The sequence below is a fragment of the Triturus cristatus genome, chromosome 7, assembly GCF_964204655.1.
Source record: "Triturus cristatus chromosome 7, aTriCri1.1, whole genome shotgun sequence".
In the NCBI taxonomy this organism is placed as follows: Eukaryota; Metazoa; Chordata; class Amphibia; order Caudata; family Salamandridae; genus Triturus; species Triturus cristatus.
The window spans coordinates 1,053,115,563-1,053,132,797 of record NC_140590.1 but is presented as its reverse complement, the minus strand read 5'-3'; positions in this window follow the sequence as shown (position 1 = coordinate 1,053,132,797).

Genomic DNA, 17,235 nt, shown 5'->3' with positions numbered 1-17,235 from the left:
GGGCTACACGGTAAATTTCCCTAAGAATGTTTGAAGGCTTGCCTCTCTTGGCCTCCTCCCCGCTAAGCGGGAAATTGCTAAGCGCTGGGGGTGTAGAACGGCTCCCACGGCCAGGGCGTGGCTCACGGCCATGGCTTTCTGCAGCACGAACAGCGAGATATACTCCAGTCTCCTCCCCACAGTGGCGCGACCCAAGGACATCTGGGGCCCTTATAAAACATATATCGCAGGCCTGCCTAGCTCCTCCCCATCACAATCAAGTTCTGGGATAGTACCCACGGGGGTGGGGTAGGGGGGGTCATGAGGTGGGGTTGGCGCTGTGGCCCTCCTTGCTACGGGTCTTGTGTTGTGGATTGCTCAGGCATGGACCATTACAGGGGTTGAGGTCGAGGGTAGGGGTGGCTTTGGAGATCGTGTGGTGGGCCCTGGTTCCGAGATTTTCCTGTTTGAGTTTGGGTGAATGGGAAGGCTGGGTTGGTTAATGGGGACCTGATGCCCGATGCCTTGCTTATGTGTTATCTATTGCCTAGAAGACGAAAGTGTCGTAGTGTATCTTCTCACTGGCTATCTGTCGAACGCACAGCCGATGACTCTGTATTGTTTTGTTTTTCAAGTATAAATAAAGCTTTCAAAAAAAAAAAAAACCTTGCATGTCATGGGAGGACTGGAATGAGGCTTTCATCACCTATTTGGAAGCAATTGGTGGTGATGATTACATATCCAAAAGGAAGTTAGCCATTTTGAAACATAATCTTGGAGTAGAAGGCAGAAAAGTATTAAAGACTCCACCAATAGAGGGTAGGAATGTTGATGCTGAATCAGATGAGGAAGAAGACGTATTTGAAAATGCTTTGGAAGCCTTGGAAGTAAATTTCAGGAAAAATAGTTAGTGTGGGTGTAGAGCGCCACAAACTTTTCTCCCGAGCTCAATCCCAGGGTGAGTTGATTGATCCGTTTGTGGCTGCACTAAGGAGATTAGCCTTCTCTGGTAAATTTAGTGAGCTCAGAGATGAGATCATTCATGATCAAATAATCAACAGAACTTGTAATAACAAGATGCAAGAAAAACTTTTAAGCCTTAAAGATCCCACTCTGAAAAAAAACCTTGGAATTAGCCAAACGCATTGAGAACACTTCCTTGTATGTTAAGGAATTAAGTGGTGAAACCCCCAAAAGTGATGCCATTGCAGATAAGTCTTGCAATGTTTGTGCCATAAAAAAAATCTGTACACAAAAATAATATCGAAACTAGTGTAAGATCAAAACCTGTTACAAATATTAAAACCAGGCAATGTTTTAGATGTGGGAGTACAAGACATACTGCACAGTTTAGTAATTGTCCTGCAGTGAATAGTGCATGTTTTAAATGCAAGAAAAAAGGGCATTTCTCCAGAGCAAGCAAACAAGGTCGACATTCCAGGTTCAGGAATTCTGTGAACATGGTGTACAAAGACACTTTTATGCCTTATGATGGGAATAGCGATGATGATATTGTTGAGGTGAGGGTGATAGATAGTGCCAAAAACACATACATGTTCCTATCGTCCTCCTAAGTGTAATATCATCATTAACGGAATAGAGATATTAGTGTGGGCAGATTCATGTTCTCCCTTTACATTAATTGACAGGAATACATGGGAGAAAGTAGGTTCTGTGAAATTATCTATCTCAGATGTCAAACCTGATGGGTATGGTGGTGAGAAATTACGAGTCCTAGTTTTTTTTTTTTAAACTGAAGTGGTGTATCTCTATAGGAAAACTGTATGTAAAGTGTACGTTGTTGCAAAAGGGAGATCTCTGTTAGGTTGGAGGGAACAGAAGGCATTAGAATTGATACTCAATCCAAATCATTCACAAAAAGTTTTGTAACTGCGTCCCAGTGTGATAACAAATGGATTAAATTGTTCCCCAGGTTATTCAGGAAGGATTTGGGATGCCTTACCAAATTTGAACACCGAATAATATTTAAACAAGGAGCATTACCTAAAATACATAAGGTCAGGAATGTTCCACTTTAATTTGAGGGGTTTATTGAAAAAGAATAGCAAAGTTTATGTAATGGAAAAAGTAATTGAACCTATAGAAGGCTCTGAATGGTTAAGTCCTATTGTGATTCCCAAGAAACCTAATGTCAAAATTAGGATGTGTGTTGACCTCAGGGCCCTGAATAGCTGCATCTGGAATGTCATTACCCTTTACCAAGGATCAACGAAATGTTAGCCAGCGTGAGAGGGGGAAAATACTTCACTACACTAGACTTATCTAATGCTTACCATCAAATTTTGTTGGAAGAAGGGTCCAGGCACTTAACTTAATTCATAACACCAGAGGGTGCTTACCGATTCATTCGCATGCCTTCCGGTCAGGCATCTGCAGCCGCCGTTTTCTAGAGAGTCATGCAAGGAATACTAAAGGACATGCTGATTGTTTCTGTGTTTCAGGACGATGTGTTGATCTGGGAAAAAGTGTAAATCAACACGATGACATACTCAAGATGGTGTTGCATAAACTGGAAAGAATGGGTTTAACCATTGGCTTGGACAAATGCAAATTTCGCACAGAGAAAGTTGAGTATTTGGGGCACATTCTTACAGCTGATGGTGTAAAGCCAAAACTTAAATTGGTAGAGGCTATTAAAAAGGCTCCTGCTTCTAAAGACAAAGACCACTTAAGATCCTTCCTTGGCTTGACAGAGTACTATGCCAAATGTGTACACCATTTCACTGACATGGTAAGTCCTTTAAGAGAAGTTACGAAAAAAGGGGTCAAATTTGGTTAGTCTGACGAGCATCAACATGCATTTGATATTGTAAAAAAATCCATTGTAAATGCTGTCACGCTCAAACCTTTCAATCCAGAGGACAAGACCATTGCAGTGACCGATGCCAGTATTTGTGGCCTGGGGCGGTACTCATGCAGATTCATGAGGGCAAAGAAAGGGTGGTTGCGTTTGCCTCGCACACTCTAAAAGGGAGGGAGAGTACGTATTCAACTATTGAGAAGGAAGCACTTGCTTGTTGGTGGGGCATTCAACATTTTTGGATTTTTGTCTGGAGGTTGGAGTTTGAATTGCGGATGGACCACAAACCCTTAGTGGACTTATTTACTACAACTGGTGCTAGCAAGGCTACTCCTCGCATAGCAAAATGGTTATACCATATTCAGGAATATGTATTCACCATAAAATATGTGCCCGGGGTAAAGAACATCAATGCGGATTGTTTGTCTAGATTACCGTTAGAACAGTGTGAAGAAAAGAATGATAAGGAACGGATGGTGGCTGACATACAAGACTGAGGTGGTGCCATTGGAGAAGAGGAATGGAGGGAAGCTGTGTTAGAAGACCCTGCTTTAATAATGCTCATTGATGCTCTTCTCAGACACAATGGGTGGAACTAACAGGAAGAGCTATCGCCATACAAGTTTGTATGGGATGAGTTGTCTGTCAATAAAGGAATGAGAGATTGGTTGTGCTGATAAATTTGGGAGAGAGAGATTTGTGAGTTTGCTCCATGAGGGACATGGCGGCATGACTCGTATGAAGAAAAGAGCTCTCATGGATTTTAGGTGGCCATGGATGGACAAGCAGATAGAAAGGTGTGTATGTGTTTGCATTCCCTGTGCTTGCAGTGATAAGTCTCACAAGATTCAGGAGACGTCAATATGTCCTGTTCCATTTCCCAAACAACCCTGGGAAAGGTTAGCTATGGACATTTGTGGCCCATTTGAGGGTTGAGGTGCAGATGAAAAATATGCCATAGTCTTAATGGATTTCTTTTTTAAATGGACAGAAGTGGGATTTGTAAAGGAGGTAAAATCGAAGAATGTTATTGCTTTTTGTGAAGACATGTTTCAGCGTGAGCGGTGTCCTGTAGAAATTTTTACGAACAATGGTCCCCAATTTGTATGTGAAGAATTCAGTACTTTTCTGGGCAAATGGGGCATCAGACATTGCAGAACCCTTGTTTATCATCCAAGGGGGAATGGAATGATTGAATGTTTTAACCATGTTTTGGGTGAGAGTATTCAGTTGGCTAGGCATAGTAACTTGTGTTGGAAGGATCAAGTGAAAGAAATGTTGTGGAACTATCGTGTTACACCCAATTCTGCAACCGGGGTTTCACCATTTAGTCTGCTGAAAGGCAGGGTGCCATGCAAAGTTGCAGCTCTGGCATGGATGGCAAGAGCTGGTACCTATGATGTAAATTAGAAAGACCTATGTGAGAATGTGGACAAATATCAAATAAGACATAGACTAAGTCACAATGATTATGTGAAGAAAGAATGCAAGGTATTTAACAAAGACGTTTTGGTCAGCGTGCATTCTGAACATCTTCAAAGGAAAGGTTGTTCCAAGTTATCCACTCCAGAAAGCATTGTTGATGTAAGGGGAAATGTTGTCAAGTTGGATGATGGTAAATGGTGGAACACTAAAAGAGTGGCTAAATGCAATGAAGCGGAAAGTAGAGAGTGGATGACGAAATGTGGTGGAAATGTTGGCAGCCCCATGGAGATGTTTAGGAATCCTAGTATGTGATGTAAATTCAGGCCCAAATATTTGGAATCTCATGTTTGCAATTAGATTACCATTGGTTAAGATTGCTTTTAAAAAGTTTGTTTACTCTTTATTTTCACTATTTCAAATGTTGTCTTTCTTTTATTGCTGCATTTGTTGATATTTGTATATATATTACATTGTTATGCTGTCCTTTTGTTAAAGAGGGGAGATGTGTTATGGCTAAGTATTTATTGGAATTATTGGAATGTTTATGTAGCTTCTACTTCCAGATGTCTGTGTTCTGGAGGTCGGAGCAGCAGTTACTGCGAGGGAGGTTGCCAACCGGGGGCCGTTCCTGCTTACTTAATAAACCTACATAAAAGACCTTCTCGTCCACCTGTCTTCTTAAGAGGTGCCTTCTTTTGAACTTTCGCACCACTAACCAAACATGATTATGGTTTGAGATCCCTTTGACATTATTCTCCGTGTCTGAAACTTTCGGTGAATTTTGGATGCAGTCTTGATGAGGTTGCCACGATTTGTTCCATTTCTGAATGTTTCTTCTGCAATATACAAATCCCTTTTAATGGATGCTCATTAAAATATGTATTTGTCCTGATGATGACCTTAAAATAATATAGGTCGAAACGTCGTCAACGCCCTCCTTTGGCTAACAGTTAAAAGGAAGCATTGACTGCTATCCTTTGTTCTTGTCACTTGTTGGATAGGCTTAAGTTCCCAAAATGTTGTTTTCTTCCTTTGCCATTGTTTCTTGTCTTACACTGAATATTATGTTATGAATTATGCTTTCTTGTGTCATTATGTGAACACCATGTTTTTGCAATTGTATCTGTATATTTTGTTACAGTAGTAAAAATTATATTTTTGTAATATTTTTTGTGTGTGTTGGGTACCCCTCTCTCTTTAAGATTTTTTCTGTTTTAGATTTTTGTCCTGATTTTTTTATGTGATTAACCTGCATGTATTGATATATTTTTGCCGCAGTATATTGTTCTTGAGCCATTGTAGCTTTAATAGTGTTTATTTACCCCAGGTTTGGGAAATAGGGTTATCCCCTGTTTGTTGTCATCTCTCATAGCACTACAGCCAGCATATCCCTGCCCATTTCCAGACCGTCGGCACATCTGGATCCTTGATCCCGGTGGAACCAGTGGTCTCGTGGCGGTCTGATCACCTCACAAATATGGTGGGCAGACTGCCAGTGTGGCAGTGGTTGGACCGCCACCTCGTGTATGGCAGTCCTGTGAACAACCGTACCTTTCTGTAATAAGGTCTGTAATGTATTAAAATAATGTAAAAAGAAATAATAATTATTTGTCAATAAAATAATTATCAATTAATAAAGAATGGTTATTCAATTATTCATTAGATAACAACCCAACCTATATCCCTAAAAACCTAAGTCACCGATCCTACAATATACAAAAAAAAAACTTCACATATTTAAAATCAGTTAAATAATTAATTAACAATTAATAATGAATTGTTAATTAATACTTAATTAACTTACCACTCTAGACCCTCAAAAACCTAGCAGCCCACAATTAAAATATAAATTAAATAATTAAATATTCCATGAGTTACATAATTTTAATTAAATAAATGATTAATTTACAAATAAATATATTAGTGTTAACTAATTATTGCTTGATTAACTTCCCACCATAGACCCCTAAAAACCTGGCATCCTGTAATTCGAATATAATTAAAAGGAATACCTATTCCATAAATGGCATGATTAAAAATTAATTAAATAATTAATGAACCATTACTAGTTAATTAGTACTTCATTAACATCTCACACAATATCCCTACAAAACCAGCAACCTGCTACAACGCTATAAATTACTATTAATAATTGCATTAAACATTACATTATATTTTCAAAAAATGCATTCCTGCTATATAAACAATAGTAACAAATAAAATTAATATATCAAATACAACACATTAAAATAATTTAAAATGATATGATATTCTGTAAAGCAATATTATTTGCCTCGGAAAATGATATTCTTGTCAATAACATTAGTGTATCTCAATATTTGTGTGTCACGATATTTAATTTCTGATATTAATGTCTCCTGATATTTTAAACTTGATATTTTATCTAAACACCAGTACAGTGCTACTTAACTAAGGACCACATAGAAAATGATGTCCAATGGCAAGTGATCAGTCTCCTCAGATGCCCTGAAAGAGGAAGGAATATGGAATAATTGCTTAATAAAGACCAGGGGAAGCAGCCATCTTTTTGAGCACAGCCAGCTGACTTCAATTTGCTCTCCGTTCAAGCAGTATTGTCTGCTGTTCAGGAACACTTCATTGTACTCCCCTGTAGGCCTATTTACATTCCAGAAGTGACTCACTCTGTCCCACTCACATTATCAGATATGTTCCGTTCTGATAGGACATTTATTCCTAGATAATTTCTTTACCAACCGATGTTTTGACTGACTTTACACTCTAACACCTCACTTTAGATCCCCTGGAACTCATCTGAACTACACAGGGGAGGGAAACATCACTCAGTGGTTCACAGGGCTCACTTGTGTTGCAGCAGATGTTTCTTTCTCTTTTCTGGGCCCAGCAATGACTTTTCAAATGTGCTACTTTACTCTGATGCTATACTTCACCCACAGAGGCTTTGGTCCTCCAATGGACCAAAGCTTCGTCTCAGTGAGGGGTGAGAAGTCAGAGTGTCAAACTGTTGTCCACCTAATGAGGACCAATAATTAGTTGACAACTCACAAACTAGTGATCAAATTGAAATACACTGCTCTCAAAACTATGCTATAGACATAGAGTATTGCAGTTGGAAGACCAAACCTCCTAAAGAAGTTCAATTTAACAAGAATCATGTATACTAGAAGCTGTGCTGTGGCTACAAAGAACTTGATGTTCTAAAACTGTTCTATGACTTTCTCTGTCATTCATTAGAAATCAGAAAATTGTAAGGACAGTTTCTATGGAAAGAACATTAAGACACATATATTAAACAACAGACCTATTTTAGATATTTTTGTTAATTGTATTAAAGATCCAAAATCAATGCAAAGTAACAGTTTAAGCAATTCAGTCATGAGTCTTACAACACGCAGTATAAAACCACACATTTAGTCGAAGTAAATATACTGCTGAATAAAAAATCCATAAAGCGGATGGTTCAGATTAGAGTTTCCTACCACCAACAAAGGCAGGAGGATGGTTCAATAGAGCTCTCTTATCATTTGCAAAGGGATCATGTTAAAGTTTACTAAGGAAAAGTCCATGGGCATGAGCAAGGAGAATAGAGCTATAATCAGGAAAGTTCAAGTCTGGTCTCTCACCAGATGGGAAACAGCCATTACAATGCGGCTGTTTCCCTGCATACTGTTAAAACGCATGCGTTGTAACAGCGCATAGTCATTATTACGCATTTTTTTTACATCACATGTGCTTTTACCACGTATGCCTTTACAACGACTTTCATTGTAAAGGCATGTGCGGTAAAAACACATGCAATGTAAAAAATATAGGCGACCGACCTTGTTGTGAGAAAACAGAGGTTCTTCCGTTTCCTCACAACAACGTGCACTGCTACTCAGACCCAACGTGCAGCAGGAGCCAGGAGGAGAGAGAGGAACCATGAGGAGAGAGAGGTAAGGGGGATTGAGCCTGGGGTGGGGGTTACTTTTTTAGGGTAAAAGGGGGTCGGGGTGTGTGTGTACTGCAGGGTACTGTTTTACGGTAGGGTCGGGGTTGGGCAGGGTAGTGTTTTAGAGTAGGGAGAGGACTGGGGGTCAGGGGAGGGTCGTGCAGGAGGTAGTGTTTTAGGGTTTAGGGTAGTGTCGGGGTCATGCATGGGTAGTGTTTTAGGGATTAGGGTAGTGTTGGGGGGTCATGCAAGATCGTGTTTTAGGGTAGGGGAGGATAGGGTTTGGGAGGGTCGTGCGGGGGGTAGTGTTTTAGGGTTTAGGGTAGTGTCGGTGGGGTTGTGCAGGTTAGTTTTTTGTGTAGGGAGAGGACTGGGGGTCGGGGAAGGGTCATGCAGGGGGCAGTATTTTAGGATTTAGGGTAGTGTTGGTGGGGTCGTGCAGGGAAGTGTTTTAATGTAGGGAGAGGACTGGGGGTCGAGGAGGGCTGTGCAGGGTGTAGTGTTTTAGGGTTTAGGATAGTGTTGGGGTCGTGCAGGGTAGTGTTTTAGGGTAGGGAGAGGACTGGGGGTTGGAAAGAGGGTTGTGCAGGGATACTAAATTAGGGTTTAGCGTAGGGCAGGGTAGAGTAACTTACCTTAGATACTTTTATCAAGAGTATACCTTTTCCACGCGTGCCTTTGCGTTGTAATGGCATGCATGGTAAAGGCACATTCGTGGTAAAAGTATGCGATGTAATTGTAGGTCGTGGTAAATGACAACGCGTAGTAATACCCGCGTGTGGTAGTAGTGCGCATTGTAACGTGTCATATTCTACCAGACAGCTCCAAATCACCCAGCAGGCAAGCTCATCAGCAAAGGGCAGAGGGGATGACAAAATATAAAAAGCAGCTAGGCAGTCTGCAATGGAGGAAAAGAGAAATGAAAGGCGCCCTCCTCCTAGAAAAGTCACTTTTCATACCCCAAATAGTTTATTTGTGAAATCAATTGTCATCATACCATGGTTTGATCATCATGTGACCATTCTTCAGCTCACCAGTTACAAAATTGATACGTTGCTCATGAGAAATGACGGTCCCCTCTGTCCTCATGGGTTAGTTGACAAGGAGCCTATTTACATTGTTGCCCTTCATGTATCAATTCAAAAGTTCATGTTCCCATAATTTCATTCAGAAAGAAGTAGGAAGAAAGTATCTTGTCCTTTTAGGACTTTAGTGTGAATATTTTAAAGAAAGCAGCATTGTGAAAATGTAACGAGTACAAGACATCAGGCCATAAAATAATGCAGCCCTAAGGGAATGGTATTTTAATGCATTTTAAAGTCAGCATCTCTTATTTAGTAAAAGAAACTCATAATTAAGTTCAAGAATAATGAAATAAATCAAGCATATCATATAGAGAAATAATTGTAATGTTATCAAGTGATTATTGCATAGAAATGTTCAACTGTAAATATGGCCTACTACCATAATTTTAAAAGTGCATACAGATAAACGATTCTTAAAAAACTTTAGAATAAACTTGTTTTCGGAAATCTAACACTCGAATAATGTCAAGCATTAAAGCTGAAAGTTTCAATCACGTACAATGTATCAATTTTATTTTGTTATTGTTTGTTACAATGAAGTCTATAGAGATTCTAAGTTTAATCATTAATATTTGCACAATCATGTGTTAGCCTCATTTGTTATATAGATAAACTGCTTCATATTAATAATTGTGTTATTTTGCATCATATAAAGCTTTTCCATTAATAATCTTCTCATAACTACATTTTATAATACATAAGGTAGACAGTTAATAAACATGTGAAATACATTATTGTATAAATCCTGCTATTTCAACAACTCCAAATACACTTTTATGGTACTGGTACTTCAAATTTTCTTAGTTTCAGTGTTATATTTCTAGACTTGGGTGAAGTGCACATTAGAGTTTCATTATCGAAATTGGTGTTTGTTGTGTAAAGAATGATCAGCTTTTATGCGGTTTCGCCTGTAGTAGGTGTGCTTTCCACCCAGAGGGGCCACAGGGGCAGGCATGTGCTGCAGGCAGCATGCATGCCATAAGCAGCAGTATTTGCTGTTTGAAGTTGATAATGTAAGGGGTGATGGGAGCTCTGTATATGAGACTGAGGCACCCTGCGCCCAGTGGGCATAAGCAAAGGATCAGGGTTTTAAGCCTCACACAGGTGCCCCAATTAGGGATTGAAAGCTGGGGTTGTGCAGGGACAGTTTTAGAAAGGAATCATTGGCAGGCACAAGTCTATGCTGCAAGGCGCTGTAGGGTATCTTCTTGCTCGAGCCCCCACAAGGCTTAGATCATTGTTGAAGTAATGATATGTGATGTTTGACCATGGCCCACCAGTTTTGCCGTGAAGATCACAGGAGGAAGGACAGGTGGCCACAGTGCAGCTGGATTCAGAGGCAGATTCAGGATCAATCCTGATAGGGATCACCAGAAAAACACCTCCGTAGTCTGCCAAAAAACAGTCGAGGATCATTAGAGACCCCGACAGCGATTGATTGGTACAGTGACTGCCCGAACCCTTGGCAGCTTTTACTGAGAATGGCCATCTTGACCGTTGCTAAGTTCCACTTTCCCTATACACTGTTACCAGTTGAGATTTCAACCACCAGTGCAACTGTGCCCTTGTTTAGAAGAAAGCTGACAGTTTTTCTCCTGAAACTATCATAATCTGTATTTGTGCAGTCATAATGTAGGTCAGAGTATTGTTTAGTTTGAGAGCATGATATAATACATGTAACAATATGATGATCTGTGTTTTTTCCTGTTTTGGATTGCTCTTTTAATAAGTACTGATTTATTCAATTGCATTAAAGTATTGAATTTACAGTAACAATTGAATCCATGAAAGAAGAGACAAAAGCAAGAGTATGAACAAGTAAAATACCAAGATCAAAAGTGGCAGAACTACAAGTCGCCTCTTTTAAACGACATGTATGAATGCAAAATTGAAAGAAATGACTTCTCAGACCTCCTTCTATTGAGAAAGGGGAAAAGCCTCAGCCGAAGATTAAAATAATACGACCAACTCCCAGGTGCTTAAGTCCAAAGTCTCTTGCTTAAAATAGCCCCATAAGATGTGGAAGTGTACCGAAAAACTAACAAATCCATACTCACAAGATCACAAATCTGTCAACAGAGAGACACAAAGTATCTGTATTGCCAGGCAAAGCAAAACTTGGCCAAATTAGGAGAAGGGCAAAACTATCCAGATCCCTGTGATGGAGCAGTATTCCGGGTCCCACTGATAGATGAATGGTCATTGGAAATGTAGTCAGTGAAGGGGACTTCCTTCTCCCTTAGGGCCAAAGATGACCGTGTGTATAGACCCAACCACAGCTCATCCCCCTTGCAATCCCAATATGAGGAAGAACAACAGAGCAGTGGTGGAAGCCATAAATTGATAGTCTTACTGACTGGAGCACCATTTAACTCCCCTACAGCCCTGCACTCTCCATAGTTGCAGCAGCCCCTGAACTACAAACGTGCAGGGCCCAACCACATAGGCCTCAATAGGCCTCAAGGGTGCTCCACCAACATCCTGCACCATCACAAACCACAATGGGACTTGGTGCCGCCCAACACTTTTTGAAGCCACTGCCAACATTTCCATGTTGACCAGGATGTGCCAGAATAGGTCCAAAACAACCCCTTTCCACAGCCATCATTGACTAGACTACCCCACATGAGCCAAAGGAAGCTGAGGAAACCCACAACAGCACAGTGCTCTGCACGACACTGCAGTTTGTTTGTCTACCATCTCTTTGCAGCTTTCCCTCATTCTTCATTTCATTGTTATTCTGTGGATCACCTAATTTTTCTATTAATTGTTTGTAGAGTTATCTACTAACTTTCATCTTAAATTTGTGTATGTTATTGTTACTTCCATTATTTCATTTTTTAATGATGTTACCTTTACAAACTCCCTAAATCTCTTCTCCCTTAGATCTTTCACCCTATGTATTTCACCCTTTACCTCTAAACCTGTCCCCCTTGAACTCTTCAGCCCTAAAGCCTCAACCCTTATACCCTTCACCTCCGAAAACCTTCATTCTTTATTCTTCAACCTTAAGACCTTCACACAAAATTCCCTTAAAGCCTAACCTCCTAAACAGTCCATGCATTTATAATCAAACCCTTCACTGTTTATCTTTAAAGCTTTCACATTTAAACTCTTCACTCCTGAACCCTTCACTGTTTGCTATTCACCCTGCAATGCTCCACCCTTCACCATGAATGATTTAAGACTTTCATCTTTAAGCTGATCATTATTCAACCCTAAGCTTTCCCACTTAACTCTTCACACATAAACCCTCCACTCTTAGACCCTTAAATACGTTTCTCTTAAACTATTCACCTTTCACTTCTAAACTCTTCTCTATTCAGCAGCGGAGGCTCCTCCGTTAATGCGAAGGAGCATCGCCCCACTTCTCTTGCAGCAGTGAAAACATGAATAATAAAATGATATCAACACAGGTTGTTATCATCTTATTTGTCCACACTTTCTTGAGCTGAGTCCAAGGTGGGGCCAGGCTGGGCCATGCGGATAGACAGCTGTAGCAAGGAGGAGTAGTGGTGGTACTGCTGCAAGTGCGCATGTCGGTTTGGCCAGCTGTCATGCACACTTAGTTCTCTCCTTCCAAGCTGTGCTGTACTGCCAGTTGGAGAAAAGGCACAAGGTCATAGGGCCAGATGTACGACCATTCATTTTTGCGAGTCGCAAATTGCGTCAAATTGCGACTCACAATTTGCGACTCGCAAAAATGAATGTACAACAGTGTCTCAGACACTGTTTGCGATTCTCAATGGGGTCGCAAATTGCATGCCTCATTAATATTCATGAGGTTGTGGCAATTTGCAACCCCATTGGGAATGACTCACAGGGATGGCGGCCTGCCGGGGTCAGCAGGCAACCATGTCTGTGACTGCTTTTATAATAAAGCAGTTCTTTTTTTTAAATGCAGCCCTTTATCCTTAAAAAACATTTTCAGTTTAAGTTTTTTAAGGGCAGGCAGTGGTCCTTGGGACCACTGCCTGCTCTTAAAAATATACACGCACCCATTCACAAAGGGGAAGGGGTCCCCATCCAATTTGCGAGTGGCTTACCACTCTTTTGAAAAGGGTGGTAAAATGTGAGTGTTTTGCGATTGCAAATGGAGTCGCAAAACAATCTTACATGCCATTTGCACTCGCTATTAAGAAGGGACGCTATTGGCATGCCCCTTCCTAATAGCGAGTCACAAACAATATTTTGTGAGTTGCCAATAGGTTAGCGACTCGCAAAATATGGTTTGCACATGGATGGAGCTGACTTTTTTTGCAGTCGCAAATGGGCCGAATTCCCGTTTATTCCGCAAAACACGGTCCTACATATGCCCAATAGTCCCTTGGTGAGCACCGAACCAGGGGGCTCAGAACAATGCCGACACTGCTCTCATATTGGGTAATTTTCACAAAGAAGACTATTTCCGTGAGGCATCTGTACTCTCATCTAAACTCCAAGCCCGTGGATATCCCAGGCGTTTGGTGTGCAATGCACGCAAAAGAGCCTGGTATTGTCCTAGAGAAGTTCTTCTATCTCCCAAACCTAAGACTGATCAAAACCATATGGTTTGTGTGACTACTTTCTCACCTGTTTTTAACGCCATACGTAAATCCATTCTCAAACACTAGACGATACTTAAAGCCGGAACTATGAGCATTGATCGCCCGTTGTTTGCTTTCCGTAAAAGTCGAAACATAGAAGCCCACCTGGTCAGGGCAGCCCTCCCTACTCTGAAATGACCAGCTACCCTAACAGAACTATGGGGAGTGAACCCCATACTAGGACACGCAAAATGTGGTAACTGTAGTGTGTGTAAGTTTACTATTGAAGGAAAAGAATTCACTTTCAATAATGTCGAGATCACATGAAAAAGTTTCACCAACTGTAATTCTTGTAATGTAATTTATGTGATTCAATGTCCCGGCGAAAAAATCTACATAGGACAAACAACACAGAAAGCCCGCATCAGGATCTGCCAACGTCGCAGTCGAATCCGCTGCAAAATGCCCAATGCGCCACTGGTGGAACATTTCTCAAACACTGGACACAATGAAAACGACATCAAATGGACAATTATCACTCTGATCAAGCCTTCTCCAAGAGGAGCTGACATTGGGAGTCTGTTGAACAAAGAGGAACTCAGATGGATTTTGCGCACCCAAAGTATAAAAAATGGTCTAAATAGGACCGAGGACTGGACCACCTTACTGTGAACTCAATTGAAAGCACTACCGTTTCATGCTCTTTTCATCTCCAATTGGTGCAAATGTCTCTTTTCTTGTTTGCCCACCTTATTCTGAATTCAATTAGATGCAATTCCAGTTTTATGCCAATTGTTGCAAGTGGATTGTTTTTCAGATTTGCACATTTTAACCCACCCTTCTCACAACTCGCTCACTGCGCAGCACGTCTCCCCCTTCTAATGTTCGTCCCAGACCCACACCTAAGATGGCCGCCACAGTCATTGCACTAGTTTCTCTGCATCCTCGCATTTTCCCACGTTATTTAAATCAGTCCAAGCTGGTGTAACACTGAGCTCTCACATCGAGCCATCGTGCTCTCTACACATCCACCGATTCCCTTGGACCCCTGCCGCCCGGCACCGATTCAACCGTTCAACCCAACGGTAAGACTTTAGCTACTAATTGCCGATTTTCTCCGAGCGACCGCTTCCAAAGCTGACGCTCCATTTCATCTCCCCGTAGGCATTGTTCTGTTACCGCTCTCAATAGTGCCCCACGATAAATACCATAATCAGGGCCAGAACTACAAATGCCATAGGCACGACCCCACTTATCTTCTCGAAAGGTAAGCACCGCCGGGTCCTTATTAATATTTTTGCAATTGCGACATTAACTCTGCGGTCACTCTCCTAATCACCGTCCCCCCTTTTCCATGCACAGTACCCGCTCCACAGAGACCCGTGCGGTCTTCTCCAAACCTCCGGAAACACCCTTTTCCAAAGGCTCATTAAGGTAAGCATCCAGCCCGCATTCTTAGTCTCCTGCTACCCGCTATTCCCCACCGCAATTTCAGCGGCGCTACCCCACCGCACTCCCGGCGCGGCTTCACTGCTTTATTTAACATACCGGACACTTACTATGTGTGTCATCTATTGCCCGCATCTATATTAGTGCGATCCCTATACCGGCTAGGGAGTTCATAGCTCGCCTCAGCTAGACCCGTATGCACGTTCATTCACCCCACCGAATATCAAGCGCTGCTGCACCACCGTCAATTCAGAACAGCCGCACCTTATCTAAACAACACACCTTACACAGGTTGTGTTTACTACCAACCGCAATTATACTCAACTAGCGCGGTACCTTCACTGTGCAGGTAGTTGCATGCAAACCATCCCCCACTATTCCTGCGCGTTCCTCTCACTTCGCGACACACACCCAGCACTAATTAGACGTTCTAGGATCACCACCATCCTTAGCTTTAATTAAACATTTTCAAGTGCCTCAATAACCTTCTAGCACGCATTTTGGTCCAGACCTCCTGCACCTAATCACATTAAATGCTCCTCGCATGTATAATTTCTTCTGCTTGCACTATGTTTATTGGGAAGTGTCTTTTAACAACTTATGTAATTTTTTCCCTCCCAATTTTTGTATGTGGTTATTTAGTTGTCTATACTTAAATTATTCATGCCAACAGTATTACTGTCCTGATGATGATCCCAGTGATTTTGTAAATGGGATCGAAACGTCGTCGACCTCTAAAACACCGTGCACACAAATAGTTCTATGACTATGTGTGCTGTTGCTACTTATCATGCTTGTCTTATCTTTTACATTTGAGAAAATGCAATCCTCTCTGTATCGCCTGATTGTTTTGTTTTCTGTAAATTGTCACTTTGTCACTGTTTTTGTATCTTTGTGATTTTTGGATACAGGACTGTATCCTACTGTGTATTACGTTCGTCCTTTGACAGTATTTAATAGCTCTTACTAAATTGCACTATCCGGCTGTATAGCAAATATATAGAAATTATTTTGTTCTATATTTATTTCTTGTTCCTATTTTTCTTCCAACAAGGACAACTGTCTTCCTCAAAACTCATATTGGGTAATACCAGCATGAGAGCAGCATCTGGATTGGTGTAGGGGAGCCTGTGGACTGCCAGAGTCGAGGAGGCGAGGCGCTGGAGAGCACCTATGTGGCAGACAGGTAAGCACTATTTTCTATATTCTTCTCACCCGCACTGCCCCTTCACTTTAATGCCACAGCAACCGCCACTGCTATTCAGCCCTGAGCTCTTCCTCCCTAAACCTTTTATTCTTTGGCCTTAAATCCTTCACTGCTAAACCCTTCACCATTCACCTTTAAACCTTCCACCCTTAAACACTTTATCCATCACTTGTCACCACAAACGCTTCTCCATTAATCTCCAAACCTGTCACCATTAAGCCTTCACCTTAAACCCTACACCAATAACACTTCTCATCCAAATACTTAATTGCCAAAACCGTTACTCATCACCATGCACCCCTAAGCACATAGGGGCTTATTTACGAGCCCTTGAGACAGTTTTGCGCATCTGTTGCGTCACTTTTTTTGACACGTCGGCGACGTAAAACATGCCTCCTGTTGCGCCCTATTTACAAAGTCAAGCATCTGAGCAGATGAGTCACTTTGTAAACCCCTGTGTTGCATTATACCTGCATCAGGCATAATGTATGCAGAGTGGGCGTTCCCACGTAAGTAAGTCTCATAGAAGTGACGCAGTGAAAACTACGAGATTTCACAGCGCCACTTCTAGGGTGCAAATGCGTCAATATCTGCCTCACAGCAGGCGTAAGACTGATGCAGGCCCTTTCACATGGGGCTTCCCCCGTGTGAAAGGACACATTGCTGGAGCTACGTCACTTTTGTGACACACTCCAGCAATGCATCACTTTTGCGCCTACAGATACGTCAGAAATACTGAAGTATCTGTAACTCCTTGCGACATGATGCGTCATATAGTAAATATGACGCATCCATTATGTCGCAAGGAGGGC